The 26167-nt window shown below is 40.2% G+C and overlaps 1 protein-coding gene and 1 long non-coding RNA gene across 6 annotated transcripts in view; one reads left to right on the top strand and one right to left on the bottom strand.

Annotated features, from left to right (window-relative positions):
• LOC132654747 (uncharacterized) overlaps positions 1 to 7558 on the bottom strand; it is a 67983-nt gene extending 60425 nt beyond the window's left edge. The window contains exon 1 of the long non-coding RNA XR_009592459.1: positions 7424 to 7558. This is a non-coding gene — a long non-coding RNA (uncharacterized LOC132654747). The remainder of the gene's footprint in view (positions 1 to 7423) is intronic.
• Zfhx4 (zinc finger homeobox 4) overlaps positions 1 to 26167 on the top strand; it is a 198437-nt gene that overhangs the window by 354 nt on the left and 171916 nt on the right. For 2 of the 5 annotated variants that reach the window (XM_060385803.1, XM_021657860.2), the window contains exon 1: positions 7919 to 8342. The exons of 1 other annotated variant lie outside the window; for it this stretch is intronic. The gene's annotated coding sequence lies outside the window, so the exon portion shown is untranslated. Of the gene's footprint in view, positions 1 to 5378; positions 5758 to 7918; positions 8343 to 26167 lie in introns of those variants that run through there. 2 more of the 5 variants (XM_021657861.2, XM_021657859.2) reach the window with 2 other exon arrangements.

The following is a 26167-nucleotide window of genomic DNA, read 5'->3' as shown; positions in this document are numbered from 1 at the left end:
TGGTAGGATTTAACGGAGCTTTTGTCCCTGGCATTTAAAGGCATTACCTACAATGATGGTGGGTTTTCCTCAACCAGAGATATCTGACTGCACTATTGTCTTAGAGTGGATGATTAGGTGAATGTTTTAAAATGCTTCTATTTGGTGGCCAGTTCCGGATATTGTTTCTACAGAAGTTTATTGACTACATATAGGTACTTTTGGGTTTTAAAAAAGATTACAACTCTCTGTTCTGTTCCGTGATCAGTTGTTTCTTTCTCTCTTTTTTCTACTTGTCTATCTTTTCACATCTGGATCCACCCTTGGAGCTCTTCCCCAGACTGAATGTAAAATGTCATTGGACACTCTTGGTGGAAATAGTGCCATATGTTTGAAGAGGGTGTGCTTGTGGTCTTGGGTCTGTGTGGTTTGTTGGTGTCATGGTGGTGATAAGGAGTCCTGCTTAATTGCAATAAGAGATGTCTGAAGTGCTTGTGAAGTTAGTGAACTGCTATTGTCTGGGGAGAGTGCCTGTCTGATTTTGTTTATAAACACTGGGCTGGTTGCCCAGAGGGAAAAGAGGTCACTGTACTATCTGCGCTCTGACCTCAAGGAGGCCAGAGGGCTCTGACTTTTCTCTTTTCCCCCACTTTTATTTTTCTTCTCCTCTCCCTTAACTCTTCTCCCTCCCATGGCAACCTGTGTAGCTCCTCCCTCCTTTCCCATTCTTAACTTTAGCAGTGTCTGAGTTTACATAATGAGCTTTCCCACCCCAAAGGTCAGAGCCTCCAGAGAAAAGGAGTTAAAGTACATTGCCTCTGAAATAAAAGCCTAAAGTGGACTTCAGGAAGAGAAAAAATGTACATGGATTTGGAAGAACAGAAACCTTGGAGCAAGAATGTTATTTTAAGATAGATAGATAGATAGATGATAGATGGATGGATGGATAGATAGATAGATAGATAGATAGATAAAACTATAAGGGAGATAACAACCAGGCTAGAGAAAATCAGGAAACTATTCAAATGCCCACAACTACTACACACATACGGAGAGTCTTAACACATTTTCTCCCTTTTGAATGTCATTGCCTTTACTTTTCACATCAAAGAGGGTGGTTGTTTTTTGTTTTGTTTTGTTTGTTTTCTCCATGTTAAATCGTATTGTAACAAACACACACATACACACAGGCCTTTGTTACTCTGTTCATAATAAGGTTTGGACAGACACACACACACACACACACACACCTTTTGAATTATCTCACTGTAAATACGTGCTTGTGACACCTTCCCAAGCAAGCCCTGCACTTTCCCACTCATTTTCCATGTCCCATTTCCTCCTGACCTATGCAAATTCTCATAGTTCTTTAAACACACAGAGTGGGAGAGAAAGAGAGACAGACGGACAGACACACATACACACACACACACACAGAGAGAGAGAGAGAGAGAGAGAGAGAGAGAGAGAGAGAGAGAGAGAGAGCAGTTTGGGTATCTAGTTTTAAGTGGTGTGCAAGGGGCTTCTGAGTTAAACAAAAATGTTAGTTAACATACGGCCTTTGTTAAATAGCTCCTGGGTGGAGACGATTCAACAAAAAGAGGAAGGGAGGAGGGGCTCTGAGGATCTGAAAGTGTCTGTGGTGCTCTAAAGCGTTCCTAACACTGAAATCTTGTAATACCTTGTTTCAAACAGAGCTTTTCTATAGCGCCCGGAAACCCGGTCAAAAGACTGGGAACCTTACCCTTGGGCTGGAGTTGTTCTGGAGCTGGAGGAAGCCAGGGAGAGGGAGGTGGGGCATTATTAGGGAATTGGTGAGGGGAGGGCAGACGAAGGAAAGAATGGACAGCTGGCGAGTCATTATCCTGTTTGGAAAGCCCAGAGTGTCCTCAGCGTGGATTTGTGAAATAAACTGCTCCGAGGGGGGGGGAAAAGTCTAGAAGTAGAAGTTACCTTTTGTCTCAATGTTAAATGTTTCCTGGACTCCAATACTCAACACCTTGGAGTAACAGTTAGGCACTCAGTGGCAAGATGCTGGTGGTGGGGGAGAACTGGGCTCCGCTAGGGTAGATCTGCAAAGTAAGGAAGAGGGTCTACCGAAAGTTCCCCACTCGTCAGGAGAGCCCTGTGCTCCTTTCACTTTGAAAAAAAATAAAATAAATAAAGTAGGCAGCGCTTCTTGCGTGGCGGCAGGTTGGCATAGTTTAAGTACCCCGAGAAGCTGCTAAAGAGTGGATTGGGAATCAGGGTCCAAGGTGCAGGGGCAGGGCTCGGCACAGACCTGAGGGGACCAGCTTGAGGGTCCTGGGGCGTTCGGCCCGGGAATGAGATAGTGGGGAGCCGGCGCTCCTTGGCCCGGGCTAGAGGCTGGGTTCCGCCCGCTCCCCGCAGTCTGAGCTAGGGCTCGCCCTTGTTGCCGCGCCCCTGCCGGCGGCCCACCCCGCGCAGACCAGCCGCGGCTCCTGCCCGCAGCTCTTCCAGCCCTGGCAGCGCGCTCTGAGGCCAAGCCCTGGAGGAGACTCTTGACTCTGAGCTAGTGCTCTCTGCCCCTTCCCCTGAGCCCATTAACCCCCCGACCTCAGCCCCAGCCTCTCTTCTTAGGAAAGAAGTGAAAGAAGAACACGGAGAGATGATTAAAAACAAAACACACACACAAGTACACTGGCTTTGGGAGGGCAGCAGTCCCCGCACAGAAGGGATTGCAAAAGTAGGCAAAGGCTCTCAATCTACTCTGCTATTGTTTACTTAGAATTCAATAACCGCCCTCTCTTCCCAACACACACACACACACACACACACACACACACACACACACAGTCACACACACACTCATAGAGAGAACTATAATTTGCAAGAAAGAGATGGGCAGTAAGAATGTTGGGACAACTAGCCACCAAAAATTTTAAATAACGTTCTTCTTTTGACATGTGTTGTTTTGACGTTAATGGCACTAATATTATCGATATTCTTTCAGGGAGGGTAAAACAGCAAAAAGAAATAAAGAACTTGCGGAGGCAATGCTCGCTTTCCTTGTCCACCGTGGCAGACGTGGACCCTGTCTTCACCTGAACCTGAAACAGACTCATTGCTCCCAGGTGTTTCCTTCGTCATCCGCATTTACGCGTCTGCAATAGCAGGAAATGTTTTTTCCATCACCGAGCTTGTACACTGGGCCCTCTCCAGCAAGGGGCTCGATCTTTGCTGATTTGAACCTGAAATGTTCCCAGCCTTCATTTCCCCCCTCAGTCTCTTGAAAAGTCCCCACTCCTTTCCGTCAGGCAGACCCCTCCAACAGTTCTGTTATTAGTATGTTTTTAAGGCAGGAGGTTTGCTCTCTGGTGTGTTTTTCTGCAAACAGTAACTCTACATAAAGCACCATTTTCACGTGGATGATACAGGGAATTTCAATTTTACTCCTGTGTGCAGCGGTGTTCCTCAACCTCACTGAGGTGCAATGGGAGGCTGCTAGTGAGTCCCTGATGCAGTTGCTGTGGGAAGGTGGGGCTAGACTCAAAATCACTTTAAAATCTTAGAAACTCTCCCACTGTGAACAGATTTCTTCCCAAAGAAGTTGGAAATTGGAGTCGTTGATATGACAGAGAATTTGCTTTCTTTGCTAACATTCAGGGGCCTTGGTTTCTAAAACACTGCTCCATGTACCTACTTCAGATTTCTCAGGTGTCACTGGTCTTGTCTCTTGCTGAAGGCCAGGTCTAGGTTTTATTCTCGGCTCCTAGCCTCGAGATTTTCATTGTAATATTAGCCAGTTGCTGAAGGCAAGCAGCTTTTCAGATATGGGCCTAGGTCTGCTCTTTGAGGGGACTATCATTTTTATCCACCCAGGTGTGTTCATTACATTTGCATCTGTCCTAGGGTGTAAGAAGTATACACTGGTAATACAAGGGTTTAGGCCCAGCAAGACATGTTTATTTTCTCTGAAGTAGCAATGCTGTGCTATAAATCTTTCCGTTGGGGTTTGCTACCTTTCCCTCTTAAGGCCTAAAACAAGGTTTTGGAGCAGATCCTGGCGACCCAAAACTTCAGAGGTCTGTCAGCTCACTAGTGAGTGATACCCCACCTGTTCACCTGTCAAGGAAGCTGGGCAGTGCTCCTATTTCCTGTTTCTACCTCACTTGTGACTCTTACCTTCATTATGTGATTCCTGGTTTTAAAGTATTCTATGAACGGTGTCTACTGGTGACCTCTGTTGTAGGAGTGTATGAAGATGCAGAGTAGCAATTCATATATATATATATATATATATATATATATATATAATCCCACATTCAGTAGGGGGTATTTAAAAGTATGTCTATTCCGAGTGTTAGTTAATTATCTTTTAATGAAAGTGTCACTCATATTCACATCTGTAATATTGGAAAGAGATAATTAGATTTTCAAATGAGAATCGGCCACCTTAAATTTTGCACCAGAAAATACCAAGTATATTTCACTCTAATGAGATCTGTAGCGGGGTTTTAAAATTCATCATAATGTGCTTCAAGAAAGATAACTCAACAGACTAGAAAGATGAAAGGTTTTCTTCCCTAAGTCTTCTTAAAGCTATTACATTGAACTTGTGAGATTCTGATAAAATATTCAGGAATATTACATAAAAGCTAGACTGGACCCCAGCACCACGGCTACAACCCAGACTTAGTCTCATTTGGAAGTTTACCCTGTCTAAACTAACCCCTTCCACCTCCTTTGCCCTGGGTTTTCTTCTTCTGCTAAGGCAAATGCAAGATACAGTTTTAAATAGAATGCCTGCGGACCCAGAGAGCCATTCCTTCTTTGAAAGAGCCTGGGCTGGGTGATGTTTGCACACAGACACAGGCACTCTTCATTTACATACATCTGCATATTTGCTCAGGCCCTAGCATTTCGCCATTAAAGTGCGTCCCAGTGACTAGCAGAATAAACTAAGTCAGAGAAAAGCTCTAATTACCTTCACTCATATTTCTCCTTAAAGCTCCCTAGTAAACAAATCTCTGGTCCGGTAGTAATTACTTTGTCTCATTAAAAAAAAAAAAAATCTCAAATGGTTAAAGGGCATTTCTTAGGAGTTATTTGTGCTTTATATTTTTCCCCTTGCTCCCTCTGTGTATGAGTGTGTGTAAGTGTGTGTCTAATGAAGTTTGAGAGTTGTGCGCAGGGGAGCATGGGGTGCGAGCCCCGGAGGTCCCCATCCCCTCTCCACAGTTGCCCGGTCCAGGGCTCCAGCCGCAGCGCTGGGAGCCTTGGAAGTCGCGAGGCTCCGGGCAGCTCTGAGTCCCGGCTGCGCGTCATTTGCAGTCTGGGGAATGTTGATCACCTCACTAATTACACCTCTCCCCCCCCTCCCTCTCCCTCTCCCTCGCTCTCCTCTCTCATTCCCAGAGTGCATATCGGGAATAGACACACAAAGACATGCGCACTCAACTTAATCAGCCATTTTTTTAAACAGGGCTAAAACGATAATAATTAGCAGAATAAAGACATATCGGATTTTCATTTCCTTTCCTCCTTTTCCCAACCCCTTCACAACCAAACAGCGAGACCGCGGTCGGCACATGCTTTAACTCCTCCCGGACCCCCGAGGACCGCTCCGTGCCCCCCACTTTCTGCTCCAGCGTTTTTATTTTCACCCAATAAAGTTCGAGGATTATTTTTTTTTATTTTTTTATTATTTTTTTAATGAACCCTCTCGTTTTACTTGGATGTGATCAGCTGTACGTAAAATAAAAGCAAAACAAAAAAGAGGCGAAGATCGAGTAGGAACTGCAGGGGAAATGGAAAGTAAGTTTTTTCTTTAACTTTTATTGAGTAGTTTGTGTTAAATTTAGGTCGAGTATCGATTATCTTTCCAGCCTGATCTTGCACAATCTTTGATATTTCGCTCCCTCTCTCTCCCTCTCCCTCTCCGCCTCTCTCCCTCTCTGCCCTCAGCTCGCTTGCTCCCGCTCGCCCTAGCACACGTACCCTCATCCCGACCACCTCTTCCGCTCTGCCCCCCTTTCCATCTCTTTCCCCCGTTTTTTTGGCTCAAAGATTTGCTCTGCTGTGGGAGTGAGAAGGCAAGGGGGTGGGGGGGGGCTGATTTTCTACTTTGGCGGTGGGGGGGGGGATGCTTTTCGGAATTTAACTTTTGGATTAAGTAGCAGACCAGGCACTTTCGGCCGAGCAGTTTTCTGTCTTTTCCCCCTGTCTTTTCGGGTCTGCCTTCACCGGGAGCCGGGGACACTGTGGTGGCCGGGGCGAAGCTGTCAGCTCCACGGAGGCGCGGGCTCTGTCTGGGGAGTCTCGGCTCGCCACGTACCCCTGCACCCCATCGCGATGACGCTTTCTCGGCACACATCCTCCGAAAGTTTGGACGTTGGTCGGTGGGGCTTGGAGCCCCCTCTCCTCTCGCCTCCTCTCCTCTCCTATCCTCTCTTCTCCCCTCTTCTTCTCTCCTCTCCTCCTCTGTCCTCTCTTCTTTTCTCTTCTCCTCTCCTCTCCTCTCCTCTCCTCTCCTCTCCTCTCCTCTCCTCTCCCCTTCTCTCCCTCGACCCTCCCCTGCACCTTTTTTTGGTTCCCTTTTTCTTCTTCCTTATACCTTCCCCACCCTTTCTCAAGTTCCCCGAAGGGCGCTCGCTGCGCGGGGCTGCGGCAGGCCGGGGCCGGCGCGCCCGGGAGGATGGGCGAGCGCGGGGCTAGGCGGCAGGTAGACCCCGGTCCGCGGAGAGCGGCGGCCGGCGGCGGCAGGCCCGGGGAGGCTCCTGGCTGCGCCGGCGCCGCGGACCCTGGCAGGTCCGTTAGGAGGCGGGATCTCCCGGCCACCGGCTGCGGACCTGGGGGTGGAGGCAGCTAGCCCCGGGCTTGATCGCCGCCCTAAGAGGACAGACACCAGCGGCTGGGGATCAAGAGCTTTTGCTTTCTTTTTGGTAAAGGGCAAGGTGTGTGTGCGTGTGTGTGCGTGTGTGTGTGTGTGTGTGTGTGTGCGTGTGTGTGCGTGCGTGTGTGTGTGTGTGTGTGTGTGTAAAAGGGGGCTGTGGCCGACTGTGGGAACTGATTCATTCCTTGCCCCCCCCCCCCACTCCAGGGTTCCATGTCTGCAAATGAACTTCACCTCCTTCAGCCGGCACCACGCGCGCCTTCTGGCCGAATCAGCTAGGCGAACAGAGGCTGGAATGTAGCTGGCTTTGCCTCTCTTTTCTTCTCTTTTCTTTTCTTTTTCCTTTCTCTTCTGATCTCTTCTGTTCCCTTTCTTTCTCCCTCCCCACCCCCCGTCCTTTTGCCTTCCTCCCTTTCTATTCCTTCTGCTCTTTTCTATCAGAAAATAATAATAATAATAATAATAATAATAAAAAAATTTCTCCTGGAATTGTATAAAAGTTCCTCAGCGATGGCCAAGTTGCAGAAGGCTCCCCATCCTGCCCCCTCCCCCAGAAGACGATGCACTGGTCTGTATTTCTTTTGTTACCTGTGATCCAGGCAGGGGGCTCCTTGAAGCGCTGGGTCTAGGGTCCGGCCCAGATATGAGGCTCCGACGGCGCCTTCAGCTGTGTCTCCACAGTTCCGTGCTGTCCTGGTGAGGTTTTAGCTACCGTTCCGTGAGACACCCTCTTTGTAGGTACCAAAGGTTCAGATCGCAAACACGGACACCCCAGACACACACTCCGACCCCTGCACACACACACACACACACACACACTCACAGTCAACACTCACAGACACACATTCGCCCCACTCCCCCCACCTCCAGCTCCCACCTTGCCTTCATTCTCCCCCTCCCCCAAAAAGCACACATAGAACAACACCCCCACCCCCACCAAACAAAAACCCAAAGACAAGTTCAGTGGCTGAAGATGGTGGATTGACACTGACTCAGACAGAGGCAGGTTCACCAGGAAATCTGGCGTTCCCGATTTCTGACAGTTGCATTTCCTCTCCTTGAGCCCCCCCCCCTTTTATTAACTCTGTTCCATGTTTAATCAAGGATCATGTAGATGGCAAAAGGAGAGACAGAGAGAGAGACACGGGGGGAGAGAGAGGAGAGAGCAAGGGAGAGAGGGAGAGCAGAGAGGGAGACAAGAGACAGGAGGTTTTTTCTTTCTTTTTTTCTTTCTTTTTTTTCTTCTCCTTTTTTTTTTTTTTTTTTTTATTGTGTTCTCCTGGATTTTCAGTGGCTTGATCTCTATAAACGTGAAGTGGTTAAAGCTCATATGTAGTATTATATTTTTAGTTGGGTGGATGGATGGAAGAGTGAGGGAGAGGCTGCGGCTGCCGCTGCCTTTTCGGTTGGTGCTTAGATTAAGGCTGAGACTTGACTGCGATTGGGACGCGACAGTGACACGGGCATCGATCGCTTCCATTGAGAGCAATGCAAAATCACAGCCCGGGTATGTAGCGCTCTCGCGGCCATCCACACTTGCTTTACTCTGTGTTTACTGACAAAGCTGACGGGGCAAGCTCGGATTTTCTTTCTTTCTCTCTCTGCTCTTTTCTCTTTTCTAACTGAAGAATAAAAAGAATGGTGTGCCTAGCATTTGTTGGAAAGGATGGTTTTTTTTAAAAAAAAAAAAAGCAGAAAGGAAATATTTGGGGTTATTTCACTTCATCTGTGACTGTGTTTTAGAGTTTTCCTTCTCCACCGAGAAGCATTATCAGAGAAATAGATTTTTTTTTCCTCATCTTAAAAAATAAGATATAAAATAAATCCTTAAGGGAATGGTTGATACTGTTCAAGGGCTCTGGTTTCAAGTAGCAGGAATGCACACAAAAATAAAAGATGACTGGCCAGCTGTTTTAACCTCTTGCACCTGGCTTCAGTGTAGAGATCATGAGGTTCATAGAGTTGTTTTTAATGGTTTTAATATTTATGGCGTAAACTGGGGAGAGCATTGCTGTGTGTTTGTTCAATAGCTGGCTGCTCTTGTATTTAAAAAGTAAAAACACTCTTATCGGAGTGTTTTCCTTTTTTATAGCAATGGAGATAGGGTCAATGAAACATGAGGGTAGCACCATAAATCTGAAAAGTGAAATGTACCCAAGGAACAAAGAAAGGTCAGGTAAACCAGCTGTATAAGTCACAGCAACAACACCCACTGTGGGGTGAGGAGGCAGAGACAGTGGCTCTGGGTCTGGAAGTGAAAGTTGCCACTTAAGTTAAAAACAAGGCAACCATGTTTGGCTCTATTGTGATCTTTTGCAGTTTTTGGCAGAGTAGCCCAACTCTGTTCCTTAATGGTGAGCTAGTTGGATTATTTTAAAGGTGCTGTAACAGCAAGGGGAAACAGAAAGGAGACTAAGAAAATTGCTGTTTAATATTGCAGAATTTACTGCTTCCATTCTGACCATGAGCCTAAATTTACACAATGAAATCTGATTATCTCTAATAACAATATTAGATCCTGCACTGGATGGATGAGAATTGAGGTGGTTTTGTTGATTGCAAGGGTTTAATGTTGCATTTCAGAATCTGATGTGGTTTGGCCTCCCTTCCATTAACTGGAAAACCCCTGAGGTTTTACAATTATTTCTTAAAGATAATACATTTAAGATTGCATTGGTAGGCTGAAGAAAAGTCATAAAGGCAAGAAGGGAAGCCCTTAATAACTCTTGAGGTTCAGACATGTTCAGCAGTTAGATTGGCTCTGACTTCACCAAGGGTCGACAATGTGTCATTTCCACGAAGCCAAATTGCCCTCTGCCTATATGATATTAATGTGCAAATCAATATTTCAGGGATTAAATTTCCCTTCTTCATTTTTTATGGTTTCTACCTCAATAAGTCTCAAGTCTATTAGAAGAGGCTGGATGATTTAAAATCTTTCACTGCAGAATGGCTTGTCGTAGTCTTGTTTCACAGACCATTTTAGGGTTTTCGTTATAAAGACTAAAGGTGCCCTACAGAAGTTGTGAGGCAGTGGAGAGCCAGGGTCAGTAGTGAAAAGCTCTCATTCAATTAAGAGCTGAGATGTATTGGGAATATAATATATATGTTTGTGCATGGTGTACACATTCTGCTGCTTTAAAAATATTATGTTAATCACCTATTGATTTATTTCAAAATCAATTGATGCCCCTTTCTTAGTAGTGATTTGTTCAGCATTCTTGAGGACCATGTTAATTTTCTAAAACACTATGCATGAATTAACTTGGTGTGAAAGTATTGGGAGGAAGAGATTTTTCATGAAGCAACATTTTCCTAAGAAGTACTTTTAGAAATCATTGTTTCTGACAGTAATAATCAAGTGGTGTCATTTGCATATATTGTTGTCATAGCTGTCATTGAGTTTTCTGGATGAGTGATTTAGCTGGTTTCTGTTAAATGAGGTCTCCTTCCATTCTTCCAATATATTTAGTTTCTAGCACTTAGTAGGAGCCATTCTTCTTTGGACTCTCTTGGAGAAACACAATAATATCAGAAAATATGTGAATTGATTGGAAAGTAGAAAGTAGAAATGAGAAGAAGGTTGAAGTAAAAGACTGTGACTTTATCACATAATCTTCGGAGGGCCTACTGCCTATCGTTTAGTCTTGTTTTATAGTCTTAAACCATCTGGACCAAGTTCCGCACAGCTGCAAGAATTTCATATGTGATAGAACATTTTTTCCATTCAGTGTGAAATGTTCCTTCCTAAAAAACGTACACCAGACTCGCTTAATTTAGTCTGTTAAAAGGAATGCACATGAGAAAGGACAAAAGGCTCTTTAATCTCTGCAAGCTGTTTGTTTTTCTTAAAGATTCCTGTCTGTTTGGGTTTGAAAAGTCATGTTTATTGAGGAGATGATTCTAAGGTGTGACATTAAAATAATCTACAATTTTTGGACTGGTGGTCATGTTCCTACCCAATTTGCAGCACTACTTTTTATGCCTGTCAAAACACAGAGTTAATCTATCCTTATTTACAATTAATCTCAATAAAATTAATCTTAACTATGCTTTATTCAGTGGCTTAAAATATCTAATTATATTCAATTAACTGCTGTTATAGTAATTAACATTGCTTAATTGCCTCTGCATATATTTATGTAAAGCTCATTAGTTGCTGCTGCCTCCTTTTCCCTTTTCTACTTGCTATTTTTGCTGTTGTCAAACCGTTTGTATCTCCTTGGATAGTGGCAATAGCATAGAATCTTTCTTAACACTTTCTTGAAATGAATGTGATTGCTCTCCTGACTCAGGCACTTGTTAGGAACCTTTAACTACTACTCCAACTGCTACCCCTGTTTTTATCTTCTTACCCCAGTTCTCTAGCACACTCAACATTTTTTTCTGTCATTGTGACTAGAAATATGAGAATGCAGGTTAGGTTCTGTATTTGTAAATGAAGTGTTTTTCTGTGTCTGCCTGGGGGCTGCCCCCATAAGGAGTATGTTTTTGTTTTCTCTTGGGGGTGTTTTCTGTAGCTTTTTTCCCCTCTCTAAAACCATTCTAAGGGTTAAAGAGTTGGCCAAGGTTCAAACTGAGAAGCGCCCAGGGAAAGTGCATGTGAATATGTACAAGTTTCATGTAATTAGTGCTTAATTATATTAACATATGCAAATTGTCAACTTAGGAGCTTGTTGAACTGGCAAAGATCAGCTAGGCACAATTGCTATATTGTTCTGAAACAATAATGGATTTCAAGTTGGATTGTGGAAACACGTAACTAGCTATCTAATTTAACTCATACCATGGTGAAATTTCATTAGTCTCCATGGAGACTGGTTTAATTGTGCTGACTAATGTTCTGGGCTGCAGAATGTCCTAAAAAGAAATCGTTGTTTGCCTAATCCACCTTACAATGACACTTGTTTGTACATGTTTCCCTTGTGTGGGAATTTGCATATGCAAATACATAGTTTCTCTGCCCCATTTGTCATGGCTGTTCATTACCCATGAAGAGGACATTGTTACTGGGCTGTTACTGAGTCTCCCAAGACTGGATAGTGTCAACCAGTCCAGCTACATTCTTTCATAATTTGTTTCTGATTAATAGACCAGAGTGAGTTTCATTCTCTTTGGGCATCTGCAAGGCAAGGTCAGTTCTTTTTCAAAAAAGAGTTTCTGCAGTAACTGAAGGACTTTTTCTTCTGTGCTGCCTTCTCCTTTTTCCACCCATTGGCTAACAGAATGATATTTAAAATAATGTCTACTTGTTCAAAGAATGACTGGACTAGTAACTGCTAGTTTCCTAAAGCAAAAAGATAGGGAAAGAAAGCAGATTCTGTTATTGGAATATTAATCCTGTTTTTGACAGAAAGGTAAACTGATATAATTGCTTTTCAGTTGAAGGCATGGGGGTTTATACAAGTGTGAAAGCATCGGAAAAGGATTAGCATTTTTTTGCATAATGAAAAGCTCTGCTGAATAGGGATCCGAATGGTTGACTGAATGACTAAGATGAAAGGAAGATGAAAATGCGGACTTCTCTTTCTTTATGTCTATGTTCTGTTCTCTCCTACATTATGTTTTCAAGACATGAGCAAACAAGAAGTGGATCAGATTTCAGCAACTTTCTAAAATGTTCTGAGTTTTCACCATGATCAGGAAGATATGGATGAAGATAGTACAAATTGGTAGATGATCACCAGAGGTCTGTATGTGGAAGGCTGTAAGAAACATGCCAGCCTAACTAAATACTGACTGCTAGGTGTTAAGAATTCCCAGAACTTTGCTGGGAAAAAAAATAAAAGGTTATTTTAAAGAGAAGCCAGTAATATTCACTGCAAGGAAAATTCTGTTTATTTAATTATACTATGCTCCCTCCCATTGATAAGAAATAACTTTCTCAATTGACAGAATATTTCATTGGGGAGGAACAGAGTGATGTGTTCTGATTTTTTGTAATGTTATGTGTTTTATGTGGCCTATCAGTTTTTGTAACTATGAAGAGATTATAGATGAAAATGCAAAATTGTCTTCTTAGCAATTCATAAAGTTCTGAATGCAATCTTGTGGTTAGTTTATAGGTTGAGTCTATGTTTATTTTAAGTAGGCCTTTTGAAAGATGTCTAGGAATTGTATGTTCACTCAAAAACATCTGCATTTGGGTTTTTCTTGGTCACTAGTTAGAGCTATAATTGGTTATCAGTTGACAATGTAAACAGGTCTCTTGATGAAGTTTCTTCAACCATAATGAGGGCAATGAAAATGCCATGTGTTGAGACACCTTCAGAGGTGAGAACTGGTTCTGTTGTATGCATAAATCAATGTAGTATAGATCATTGTTTGCATACATTTCCTATAAATATATGTATGTTACACAAGCTTTTTCCAATTTGGAGTCACCAAAAATGATCCAAAGAAAGGCTGCCCCGGAACAAAGCAGAAAGATTCCATGAGACATTATCCTAGCTAGTTTGTGGCTAGGCAGCAGAGCTTCCATTTGTCTCATTACTTTAGCTTTTGCTGGTGCTCTGTTCTGAAGGTTATGTGGAAACATGAGAAATCACAAGTGTTTTTCTATAAATGCAAGTGTGCAGGTTGCCTCCTGAGTACAGTGTATTATAAAGAAAATCTGTTTGATCTTTGTTATAAAGTCACCCACCTTCTTTCCTGGAGTCCTTTTTAAAATTTGTCAAGAAATTCTGGATTGTTTCAGAAACTTTGATGGCTAACTTTATGATATGCCTGGAAAAAAAAAAGTCTTAAAAGAACAAAAAAAAAAATCCACATGGAGGCTATTTTTTACACGAATAAGGGATTATTAAGGTATTTCCATAAGAAAAATGTGTTAATTTAAAAAATAAATTCATTTATATTTTAAGACATTGTTAAGCAGGCACCATGTGTTGTAACTGGCAGCAGTCCAGCCACCATGGATGTGGATCACACATGGGTTAATAGTGGCTTATGTGGTGTCTGCATTCTTAGGAAATGGGCAAAAGCCCAGGATATTCTTATATCAAGATTGCAAGAATCAGACAGAGCAGCATCTATGTTTATATGTGAACAGATGGACACATGTGAGAACTGAAAGTGCACAATTTCTCTTGGCACTTGCTTTACTTATCCTTGACAACATAACCAAGATCTTAGTTCACTCCTGGTCTTTGATGGTTCAGGACAAAATGGGCTTTTAGTGAGGACTCAGTAGCATTATTTTCTTGCATGAGGATTGTGCTCCTGGCGATCTTGCTGGAGTTGATACTGTGCTAATTCCCTCATTTCAAAGGTTCACAAGTTCCCTTGGAAGTTTGATATGGTTTCCCATTTGACATACAATCCTCAGGTCAGGAATGGCTGCTTCCCTCCCCTACTCAGGGATTGTAAGTGAAATGAAATACTTGCCACTGAGGGATATTTGGATTTATACATGTCATGTAAAAATAGCTTCGACACTAAAGTCATGTTTGGCAAGAGGCATTCCTAATATAATTATCCACTTTAACACTGTATATATTTAAAAAAATGAATGAACAGATATTAAGAATTAAAGTATACTGACTTGATGCATATGTCAGAATGCCCTAATGATCCAAGCAAGCTTGGTTAGGTGGTTTGGTCATCCAGGAGCAGCCATACTAGAATCTGATGTTTATGGCTGTTGCTTGCCTGTCCGGGGGACATGGCAATGCTCAGATGATAACTGGGCGGCACATATTCTAGCACTAGCCTCTAAAAACAAGGTTTTATGTGTTCTGTTTTGTCCTTGCTATAAAAACCAGAAAACATTCTACGAATATTTACTTAGATCTAAGTCATTTTAACTAGGAAAAATTGACTTTTGAGTTAAAATATGCATTTTATAACTGTCCATAAAGTTTCTTGTCTTCACAATAAAGAAGAAAGAAAACCCATAGCTGCAACAGCATTGAATATACAAAAACATACACTCTGCTGTGTGTGACCTGGCCGTATTCTTAAAATCAAGACAAATTAATACTTTGAAGATTTTGGAGTATCTTAAAATTTGCTTATTTAGAAGTATAACCTGATGAAGCCCAAATATTAATAGATTCATTTTTCCTCATAGCATACTTTCATGAAATCTGTATTGCTTATCTTAATTTTAGTTGTAGCACTTTAAAAAAATCGCATAAATTTAGGAATGATTTAATTCATAATTAAGACTTCCTTAGCTCATTAGACCAGTTGGTTTTTGTTTTGTTTTACTGTTTTAGTAGTTATGATTGTGTTCAATCTTTGATAACATGTCCACTCAAAGTGCACACACACACACACACACACACACACACGTGTGCGCACACACACGCACACTTACATGCAGACACGCACTTATACACATTCACCTGTCCTCTTCCTAAATGAGTGTTTCACTTTGCTCTGGAGATGTACTCAGTAGCAACCCGTGAAAATTTCCTCTCACAAGCTAAATTTTCTTCATTTTTAAAGAATTAGTCAAAGTAAGCTCTGTAGAAAAAATCAAGTAAGTTGTTGAGACCACTAAAAACACTAAAGATGCTAAGTCAGGAGACAGTGCTCCTTCCATTAAGTTCAGCTAGCTGCTTGGGTGAAATGGAACTGAATCCAGGAGAAACCATTATCAGATCCAGCTTGCTAGGAAAGTGAGAAGACAAGAACTATTTCACCATTCAAGGATGCATACTAACTCAGTATCTCCTATGTTTGGGAAAGGGATGGTTGCATGGATGAAAATGAAAATTGTGGATATTACAAAGAGAGGCAAAGAAAGATGTGTGATGGCAGTCCAGCAGGGACGCTGTTTTTGGATGAGAACGAGTGCTTTCTGCTTCTGAAGGGGTCTAATCAGAATCCGGGCAGACGCCCAGCTCTGTGACTCTTACACATACTTTTGTGTTAAGTAACAGGTTAGTCTAGGTGCTTTGAATGGCCAAGAAGAGTCTATGATTCACAAAAGTACTGATGACCTCAGTGACTTAAAATGCACCTTTAATAATCATGAACATGGTGTGAACAAGGAGAGACTTTCCGTTCTGTGTGAGGAGAGTAAATGAGGACAAGGCTGTGAGGTTTTTGAGGTAGCGCAGTGTACGGGAAGAACACACATAATTCAATCCAGCCCACCCTCGCATTCCATTTACTTTGGATTCATTTTCTTTTTGAGTACATTTGCTTATTTTCACTTAAATTTTACAGGAGAGTATACTTAATTTCTTAGCAGCGTAATGAGTGATAAGAAGCCTGTCATTTATAAGCTATCGGGAATAATTTTGATGTGTACGTGACCTTGCCCAAGTATTTAATCTTTGAAAGCCTCAGTTTCCTATGTTGTAAACTGTAAAATAATTCAGCATGATGTGATGTTATATGTGCTCATTGTCACTCTTATTTGAATGTAACATTAGGATGGTGGCTGTTTGATAAAGTAAATCTATACGGACATAAGCAGAGGATCCATATCCCTGATAAGAGGAGATAAGAACAGGCAATGGGTATGTGTGAGAGATAGGAAAGAAGATAGTACCCTCACATCATTTTCTCCTTGGTAGGTCTCTGGATGGCATCCAGCTTGGCAGGTGGCTCTTTCTCCACGCCATTATCTCCCACTCCATCATCGTCACTTGGTTTAGTTATGAGGGCTCCTAGATGTTTAATGCGTTTCTGGTTCTTCATTTTTCTATGAAGCAAATTAGGACAGAAACAGTATTTAAATAATTCAGGCCTTGGTCAATTCATATGAACTCAAGAGTCCTGGTTGTCCATTAAATACAATAATAGAAGAGACCACAATGCTCATTTCAGTCTTGCAGTGAACTCAATCTACTTGAGAGCCTTGAATTAAAGGGCTTTCCAAAACTGGCACACATGCCACAGAAACACTTTCTGTGTATTTGTTACTAAGAGATTGTGAAATGTTTTGAAATGCGTATAAGCCATACTGTTCCATGGTGTCCTAGTAACCAATATTCCTATAAGCCCAAAGGGGTAAAAAAAAATACAAAAACTCGTTGAAGGTATACATATATGCAAATATATATGAAATCATTATATCATCTTGGAGAATTTTCTAGACAAGGCATTCACTTGGCCTAATTTTTTAGGGTAAATCATAGAGTTTTGCCTTTATACAATAATGTATTATTTGATGGAGGATTACCCATTTTCAAAGATGATAGATTATCTAAAAGCTAATAAATACATAAATGCAATCTCTTGGACCATGTAGAAACTGAAATCTATTTTTGTTAGAGTTTTCAAAATAATTTAATTCATGATACTCCTTCACTGTGATACATGTTTATGAACAAAATTATTGTTTGTATTTTTATGGAACTATAAGTATCCTTGGATTGTATGTGCTTAAGAGGTCTTTAAATAGATGGTAGCCTCTGTGGGGCAGAACTGCTATCCATGCATTTAACTACTGTATCCACAGTGATGGGTATATTATTGGCAATTTCTTGGTGCACAAGCTGCTGAGTGACTTACTAATGACTCTTAAAAGCACACGTGGAAATCTTCAGTTTATTGTAGTAGCAGATTCTCACCTAGGCTCTGAAAAGAAGTGCACAAATTCAAATTGGTTGTTCCTTTTCTGGAGATTCCTTAGATAAAACTTTTAGGGCAGGGTAAATGGGTTTTTATATTAGAGGTCTAGTTTGCTGTAGTCAGAAGGGAAAGAGCACAATGCCTTTTTCTACTGTCAAGGAAACTGGAGCCATATAAACTCCCAGAAAAGACCACATAATTCAGAGTAGATGAGGAGATATAGGGTGTGTGTGTGTGTGTGTGTGTGTGTATGTGTGTGTGTCTAATAATGTGATGCAATGCATTGTCGGTCTAAGTGGCACTCTGAATACGAAAATCATTTGCAGTTTTCTCTCTTGCCGGCTCACTCATTCTCTCCTTTCTCTCTCATGTTTCAGCCTATGTTTTCTAGTTTAAAAATTTAGTTCAGTTTGTTTTTTTGGTTGGATTGTTTGATCTGTAAACTAAAAGCCATTGATTTTCAGGTGTCTCAGTTCTAAGAAAGCTCTCATAACAGACTAGGATGGGTCTATAAAGCTAAACAAGTAGAGATAGGACCCAAGTTGCAATTGCAAAAAGAATGGGATGGGGGCATTTCCTTCTTGAAAAGAATCAAGGTAAAGATTGGCTAGGAATCATTCTGATTTGCCAGAACTGGTTAGTCACAGAAGGCTGTTCAAGTATTCACTGTCAACAAAGAAATTATGGGCAGCACTTAAAATGGCTCACCTCTGATTCATTCCTAAAGTTCACGTGGGCACTTGGTTCTGTTCTTGTTCAAAGAAGGGTACCAATGTCAAGAAGAACTAGAAGAAAGCTCCTTGCGTGGTCCAAGAGTGAACATTGCTTTACCTCAATGCCTGATCTATTTTCTGTAGTCTGTTATGGGAGCATTGTCTATCACTGGCTATTCTCAGAAGATGGGGCAAAAGAAGTTATAACAAGAACTTACTGTATAAACTCTGTAGCATATGTACCAAGAACTTTTACCTGTGACCTGGGATCTTACTCAGCCTGTAGGTGGAGGTGTTTATGCTAAATCAAAGGCTTGCTATTCAAATAGTCTAAAGTATTTCACATTTAATAATAATTTGAATGTTACCTTTTCCTAATTGAAAAAAAATATGACAGCGTCATAATAAAACTGGTTTGGACAATTCTTTCCCCAACTGAAGTGAATAAAGAGTTCACACCAGAAAGAGGGTAAGAGGAAAATCAGCTCTGGATGGAGTAGAACTGAAGAACAAGGCCGCCTTCCCCACTGATTCGCCATGTTCATCTAAGGAGCTTCACTTACATTACTTTACAAGTAATGCTCTATTCCAGCTGCTCCTATTGAAAGTACAGACAGGACATTTACATGACAGTCAGCTGTTGGGTGTACGCTGACCAGAGGCTTAGTGATAACTCAGACCCCCAGAAAAACTCTAGTGTTTCTCTACTGCAAATCCAGTGTACACAGAGTTTCCTTTTCTTTTTGGATAGAGTTGGTTTCTTATTACCCATGGAGCATATATTTACACACACGCACACACACACACACACACACACACACACAAACTCTTCCCTCAAACTTTCACAATACATTAGAAGAGCCATGTTAAGGATGGTGATGAGAGTTAATGATGTATCTTTAGATAAAGCTGTGCAGTCACATAAGAGCCATCAGCTCGTTTGTCATGGCTGGAGTGAAGATGTCAGTACCAATGAGTGTATGAGCACAGAAGGGACAAAAGAGCTTTTGGAGAGACACATTTTTGTACTGGGAGCCAGCCATGGCTTAGATTTAGCTGCAGGGAAAGATTGGGATTAGACAATACTGTGTAAAAATCCTTAGCATAACAGAATGAGCTGGTGAAATGGGGGGCGGGGAGAATAAGAAATATAAGGATGGACATAGTTCTGGACATGCACTTTAGACGGCAGCTTCTCAACTGTGGAATTGCCAAGGTATATGTTGTGTGTGGGGTTATTGATTTAAGCTAGACTGAAGCTACAGGTTTGAGAAAGCATCAATGGGAAGACTTGCTCATCATATGCTAAACGTGCTTACATTTACTACTCAAGCATGCATATGCCTACCATGAACACCTCAGCTTTAAACTTAGCTGCATTAGAAGAGCTTCAATCTTCACTTCTACCTAAAATATATGTGGGGAGATAATATTTGCACACAGCCTGGTAACATTCAGGGATAAAATGCTTTTCACATTACAGTGGCAGTTAGTACTTAATTTCAGTAAGAAATCTGACAATGGAATACTTGTGGCATTGTTGAATTTACACAAAATCATGGAGCTAAACTTTCTTTACAGGGTTCATTCTGAAGCATTAATCGAAAAGTAACAGAGTTTCTTTCCTTACACAAGGTCTTATCTTTGATAGAGCAATACTATCAGATTTATTTCAGTTTGGATCCAGCTAACTGTTCTCTTTCAGCTAATGTACCCAAACAACCCTTTCTTGTTTAATTCTATTGATTTACAGTGTTAAAGTGAAATAATCTGATACCTGTTTCCTGCCCTTTGAGTGTTTGTCGTCAAAGAGGCTGGTTAGTTTCTCTCCTAGCTCTTTAGCTGTTTTAAATGTATAATTATCATTGCATGTCATTTGATAGCGGCACTAATTGCTGCCAACTATTGTCTGTTTGCACTTAATGCTGAAACCTGATCAACATCCTCCTTTGCTTGATGTTTGATGGTAAACTTTAATTAACTCTTATTGCATTGAAGAAGAGTTCAGGCTTGGTGCTAACTAATCATTTACCTTCATTATGTCCTGACAGCTCCACTTGTCCTTGGTCCTAATAGATACACCAGTCAGTAAATAAACCTGAAAACCCCACGTCTTGTAGTTGCCCCACATTAATATTTTGTTACTTAAAGTATAAGATAATTAGGGCCAGATAATTATTTAGTGAGTTTTATATCTCTAGGTCTTCAGACACTAATCTTAAATTGCTTCTTTATGCTGGACAATTTTATTTTAATAGAAACCGTAGATCTGAGATAACAGTATTTCTTCAACATGGTCCTGGGAACATGCATCTTTTGAATCAATACCATTAAGCTTGTCTCCTGTTGGAATTCTTGTAATTATTTTCCCTGAAATACTTTTCCTGTAATGATATTGAAGTTAAAGTAATCAGGTTACCAGCCGATCATATAAAATTCAACTCAAAATTGCTGGTTGCTTGATTTTAATTTGTCTGACATCAAGTTTGTTTGAAAAGGGATAATATGTGGGTAAACCAAGGAGCTTATAATTATGGTTGACATTTGTTTGTTTATAATGAAATCTAATTAAACTTCATAGATTTAAAACACAAAAGTTAATTACTGAATTGCTCACTTCACTGATGTGCAGGAGTCAAATTAACTTTAGGGGAAAGACAGAAGGAGAGATGGAGAAAAGAATGGAAGGAGGGAGGGAAATGAGAGAGAGATCACAGACAAAATCCTCTTCAAAATAGAAATAAAATAACCAACTAATCTTAGTAATCAAACATAAATTTGCCAAGATTTCATCCAGAAGAGCACTTGGCATTCCACTTATGGGCCCCATTACGTTAGTCCTAATGTGGTTTTTTAATATAAAGTAATGTAAAATATTTACATGGAATATAAAAACAGTTGCATTTGGTAGATTATAAGAACACTATATAGAAAGAGCCACTTGGTAGTGATTTAAAGAATTATGCATGTAACTTTCTTTGTTTAAACTATGTGAAATCATGTAAAAACATTAAAGTCATTGCTCAGGGAATAGGAATGTTTGCTGTTATACCTGACCTGTGATTAATTTTATGAAGGTAATTATAGTAGGTTTAGCCTGCAAGGAATGATTTTCTAAAATACTTAACACTAGTGTATTTATTGTTATGTTGATGTGAACAGGGAAATATAAATAATTATAAAATTATCTTCTTCTTAAATACTCAGTTGTTAGTAGGTCAGTGTTTTTGTTTGTTTGTTTTTTGTTTTATGTGACTAGATAAAGAAGGAAAAACACAGATGGTCATTAGAAAGTAATGTCATCATACTTTGTGTGTGATAATGCATTTGAAAGAAGGAAATCACAGATATGCATTGGACATACTCTTATCCTACTATATATGTTATCACACATGTGAAAAAGAAGGAAAAAAGTCACAGACATGCATTAGAACAAATGTCATTATACAGTGTGTGTGTGCTATTGTGTGTGGTCATTGTTGCTAAGCTAGAAAAATCTTTTGACACCAAACTCTTTACAGTTAAAGGTACATTACTTACTTCAATTAAGATTATTTTTTAAATATTCCCGTGATTATTAGCATTGCTATCATGTAGCTGTTTGGATTTTTTAAGAGAGAGCTGTTAGCCAGTTATAGTTTTAAGATGGACAATATAGGTGCAGAAAAGACATGATAACATTGATTTATACATTTCCAAGACATGCTTGAGGAGTCCCTGCCCCCCCCCTAAAAACTGAAAGGATTTCAAGTTACAGTTTTATATTTAAGTGTTTTGCATTTTGAACTTTCAAGTATGATAGGAGTGTCCAAGAGAGACCTGATGAAGGCTGATTGGTTTCCCATTATGATGCTTTGAAATTTAGAGTGATTTACACCATCTTGAAGTACTTCCGGGAAGTACATTTGAATGTATTTTAATGCAGCCCCCCCACACCGAGTTTTAGACTGACATATTATTTAGGGAGGAGATATCTAGAAGATCATTTAAGGATGTCCCTATTTTGTAACCAGAAGAAAGGGGGAAGGTGATGAATACTTAGGTATGACTGGGTCACTGCCATTATTTGATACCTTTCTTTAGATGATGAAAAGAGTCAGTATCGTGTCTGAGGATTGGCAAACAACAGCTTTAGATGATGAAAAGAGTCAGTATCGTGTCTGAGGATTGGCAAACAACAGCTTTCTAGTAATACTTTAGCTGATTAGTCCTCCCACTGCCCCTTACTATTTGATGAAGCAATCACCACAAAGTCAGCTGTAATACTAGCAAAACAGTATCAAAACAGTATCAAGGAGAAAACCAGAAAAAAAAAATCACAGGACTTAATTGCAGCTTATGACCTTGCCTCACACCAAAGCAAACTATTCATTTTCAATTAGAACAAATAAGAAAATTAGAATTCAACTCTATTGGTCAAAATTACCCAAGTTTGTTTCCAGAGGTAGCTCAAGTGTTGGATCCATCTCGCCCACTGATTATGAAATTTTCCTGAAGCAAACAAATAAAATGAGTCATATAATAGCATAATTTGGTTAAAGAGAGACTATTGATTCCTCTGTAAGCAAAGTAGCTGGAGTTTGATTAAAGTTGTAAAGAAAACTGAGTAAAATTCCCATTTCCCACAACTAATCTAATTAAGAACTATTGGACTTAGTGGAAAAGTATGCCACTCCTCATTTGCTCCACAGCCCATATGTTTAATGCTATGTAATTGTCACATAACTTCTATGTAGATTTAGTGGTCTGAGAGGGGAGGGGAAAGGAGACTAGAAAAAAAGAAGGGAATGAAAGAAAGAACCAAAGATGGGGAAGAGGATGCTTCAACCACAAGGGTCCTATTTATAGAGAGGGAAACCAATCTGCACTGAATCGCTAATTTAGATTTTAATGAGAAAAATGAGAGGGAAACAAGGAAAAATGACTTAGTTGACTCACACACGCATACTTGCCTTTGTAAACTTTCCCTTCTTAAAAATGTGCTTGCTCTAAATGCTGAATATATTTGGTTACATCCTTCTATTCAAACTTAATTACCTTCTCCCCTTTGTCATGACATGGGTGGAAAGTTTTTGCCGTGTCAGGAGAGGTCGTCACACATTCTTTTGCAGTTCGCTTCATTAATTCCTTCTTGCAGAAGCATTCTCTCTCGTGCTGGGAAGGTAGAAGGGTGTAACAGAAGAGCTCTGAAACATCAGCAGGAAGCACTAAGCCGGTTAATGCAGTATAATTGTCTGGACATAGACTGGTCTTTGTTTGTGTGGTTCACTCCGAATCAGCTGTAATTAACTCCAGAGTGTTTCCAGATTGCTAGCAAAGAAAAATTACAGCTTTTCTGTTTTAAATTGTAAAGCTCACAGACATTAACTATGGAGATTGCCTTTACTTTGATATATTTCTATCCTGCAAGGGGGAAAAAAACTTACTTGACTCCCCCACTCCACCTCTAAAAATGTGCTTTTGTTAAGTTACATGATTTAGTGTCTGCTGGAACATAATGGCCCCTTAATAGTTGGGTTTGAAACCTTTTTACTTAATATTTTCAATCTTTTACCATCCCTTTTGCTAACATCTTTAACACTGAAATGGAAAAGAAGTTAGGCAATTTTTAATGAAATACTAAATACCCTATTAAAATAGGCAAATTGCAGTAAAGGCTGCCTCAAAGGGACGCATCTTCAAGGCTTGAGCTCCACTATGTCTTCTGATGTAGATGGGGCTCCCATCCAGGTACTTCACCTGTGTTTTGATACATCAAAAAGAGGCTATGAGAAAAGGACCATTTCACGACCTCCTTCCTGTGGTCAGTGAGCCACACCCTTCTCCAAGCTCTAGTGCAGTAGTTTGTAATTATGAATTCCAGCATGGATAAAAATGAGGTAGCAGTGTGAACTAATACAGCCCAGCACACAAAAGATCTGTCAGCAACTGATGCAAAAAAAAAAAAAAAAAAAAAAAAAAAAAATCCAGCAAAAAAAAAAAAAAAAATCTTTTTTTTTTCTTTCTTCTGAATTCAACAATGAGGAATTTAAGCCTCAATGTGGCTTTAGGAAGCAAAGAAAAGAAGCTCTTGGTGTCTGCATAATACCACTTTGATGGATTTTTTTTTTCATCAGTTCTCTGTACGTGGCAACAAATAAACAAGTATAATTATACTTGTGAAGGCCTATTCATTGCTTTGTCAGGATTAGATATATGTGCCGTTTTCACACTGTGCCTCTCTTTTGTCTTTGCCTAACTCACTATGACATATTGATAGAGGATTTGGAATGGGGAAAAGGCCACAGCAGAGACAGTGATGACCTTTTGGAAACTTGATATAATTCAAGGATTTTTATTTATTTTCTTTTCTTTTTCTTTTTTTTTATCTGTAACTTGTTACCAAATTCTCTTATTAGCAAACAACTTTTAACCCATTTCAGGTGGAGTAAATAAAGACCCAGAGTGTTAGGAGACAGCAAGAGTGCAGGGGAGAATAAAAACAATAGGCTAAGGAGCGCCCTGGCCTTCTTTCCCAGCACTTAGCAGAGTGGCTAACCTAGCATTCTTTCCCCATTATTCTGGCCTCTTGATCACATCACGTTCTTTTTAATCACTTCACAAACACTGTCTCACTGGACCGTAGAAGAGGGCTGGGACAGCCTCAATTAAAAGAGCAGAGGTAAAACTGGCCTCTAATTTTGGGTTCTAATGGGAACTCTGAGTGCTGAATGCAAAGGCATTTTCCTATTGTGCAGCAAACACCCCCTTTCATTAGAAGGGCTCCTCTTAGGTGGGTTTGGCCATTTAGCAGAGCAGAGTTTAGGCAGCAGTGACTTCAGACGAAAGCAAAGCAGAAGCAGGAAAAAAAAAAAGAAGTTCTTTTCTGTATATTGTCTACTACTTCCGAAAAAGGGATTTGACACAATCAAAGTCACTGATCCACTGATCTTGGGAATTCCTGAGAATACCAAAAAAAAAAAAAAATGTGTACATGTATTGTATTCTAAGCAGACCAGTAGGTATGTGTGGCTCTGAACTTAGCATAAATGTTTCTTAGAGCTGGCTTCTCTAAGAAATTTCCCCAGGACTTTTAAAAATAGGGTATTTGGCAGTAGAGACTAGAAATTGGTGATGATTAAATAGAAGCCAGCTTTGATGGTGAAGCAACTTTTACAGGGAACTAATGTGTTATGCAGTCATTTGGGAATGGTTCTGTGGTTTAAGTTAAATGGCTGTCTTTGTGGTCTTCATACTGGGGTTTTTATAAAGCTAGCACAAGCTTCCTACATGAGTTTTATCAGTAAAAAAAAAAAAAAAAAAACCTTCTTTTTCTTTTAAAAGAATGGCAATGATGAAGAGTGAATCACTTGGCAACATATTTAGTGCCATGGAACATACTAATTTAAATAGCCATTTAACCATACATAAGAAAGTGTCTCCTCAAATACATGCTATGGTTAAAGTCAATAGCTACACAAAAATCTAAAATCAGGTAATATGTTTCTGTCTATGTCAGTTTAGACAGTTCTGTTGTTGTTGATTTTAGAGTGAGATGTAATGTAAATGTATAGAAGACTTACGTGTTTGACCTGGTTTCTGATGAATGTGTCTTATTGAGATGAAATTGATAGACACTTTGGTGTAAAATTATGTAGACATATTACAACAAAATATATCCTACCACAGTTCTGATAGGAATCCCTTTGACGTCGTTTCCATAATTTTTACTTGTGTCTCTTTTAATGTAAGATGAAAAGGGCACATATGTAATGTAGATATATACGGAGATGACAAACTGTGGAGCCCATGAGGCATCTAGCCCACACGTTTGACTGCACATTTCATGTAACTCCTCTGATGGACATTTGAGGTACATTCAGAGCACATGCAATAATTTTAACACATGCATGTTTGTGAGCTAAAAATTTATGGTAAAGGTAAAAATAAAATGGAACTCAAGTGATAGTAACAATAATGGTATTATTAATATAATAAATAATGTAGTAATGATTATAGCTCAGAAACTCATAAATCTGTTGTATGCTTCCATAGCTTTTCTTACTATTTGGAGCAGAGAGCATCAGTTCCGCATCAGATCTACCTTTAT

This window comes from Meriones unguiculatus, chromosome 6, assembly GCF_030254825.1.
Source record: "Meriones unguiculatus strain TT.TT164.6M chromosome 6, Bangor_MerUng_6.1, whole genome shotgun sequence".
In the NCBI taxonomy this organism is placed as follows: Eukaryota; Metazoa; Chordata; class Mammalia; order Rodentia; family Muridae; genus Meriones; species Meriones unguiculatus.
This window is presented reverse-complemented; position numbering and strand designations above follow the sequence as displayed.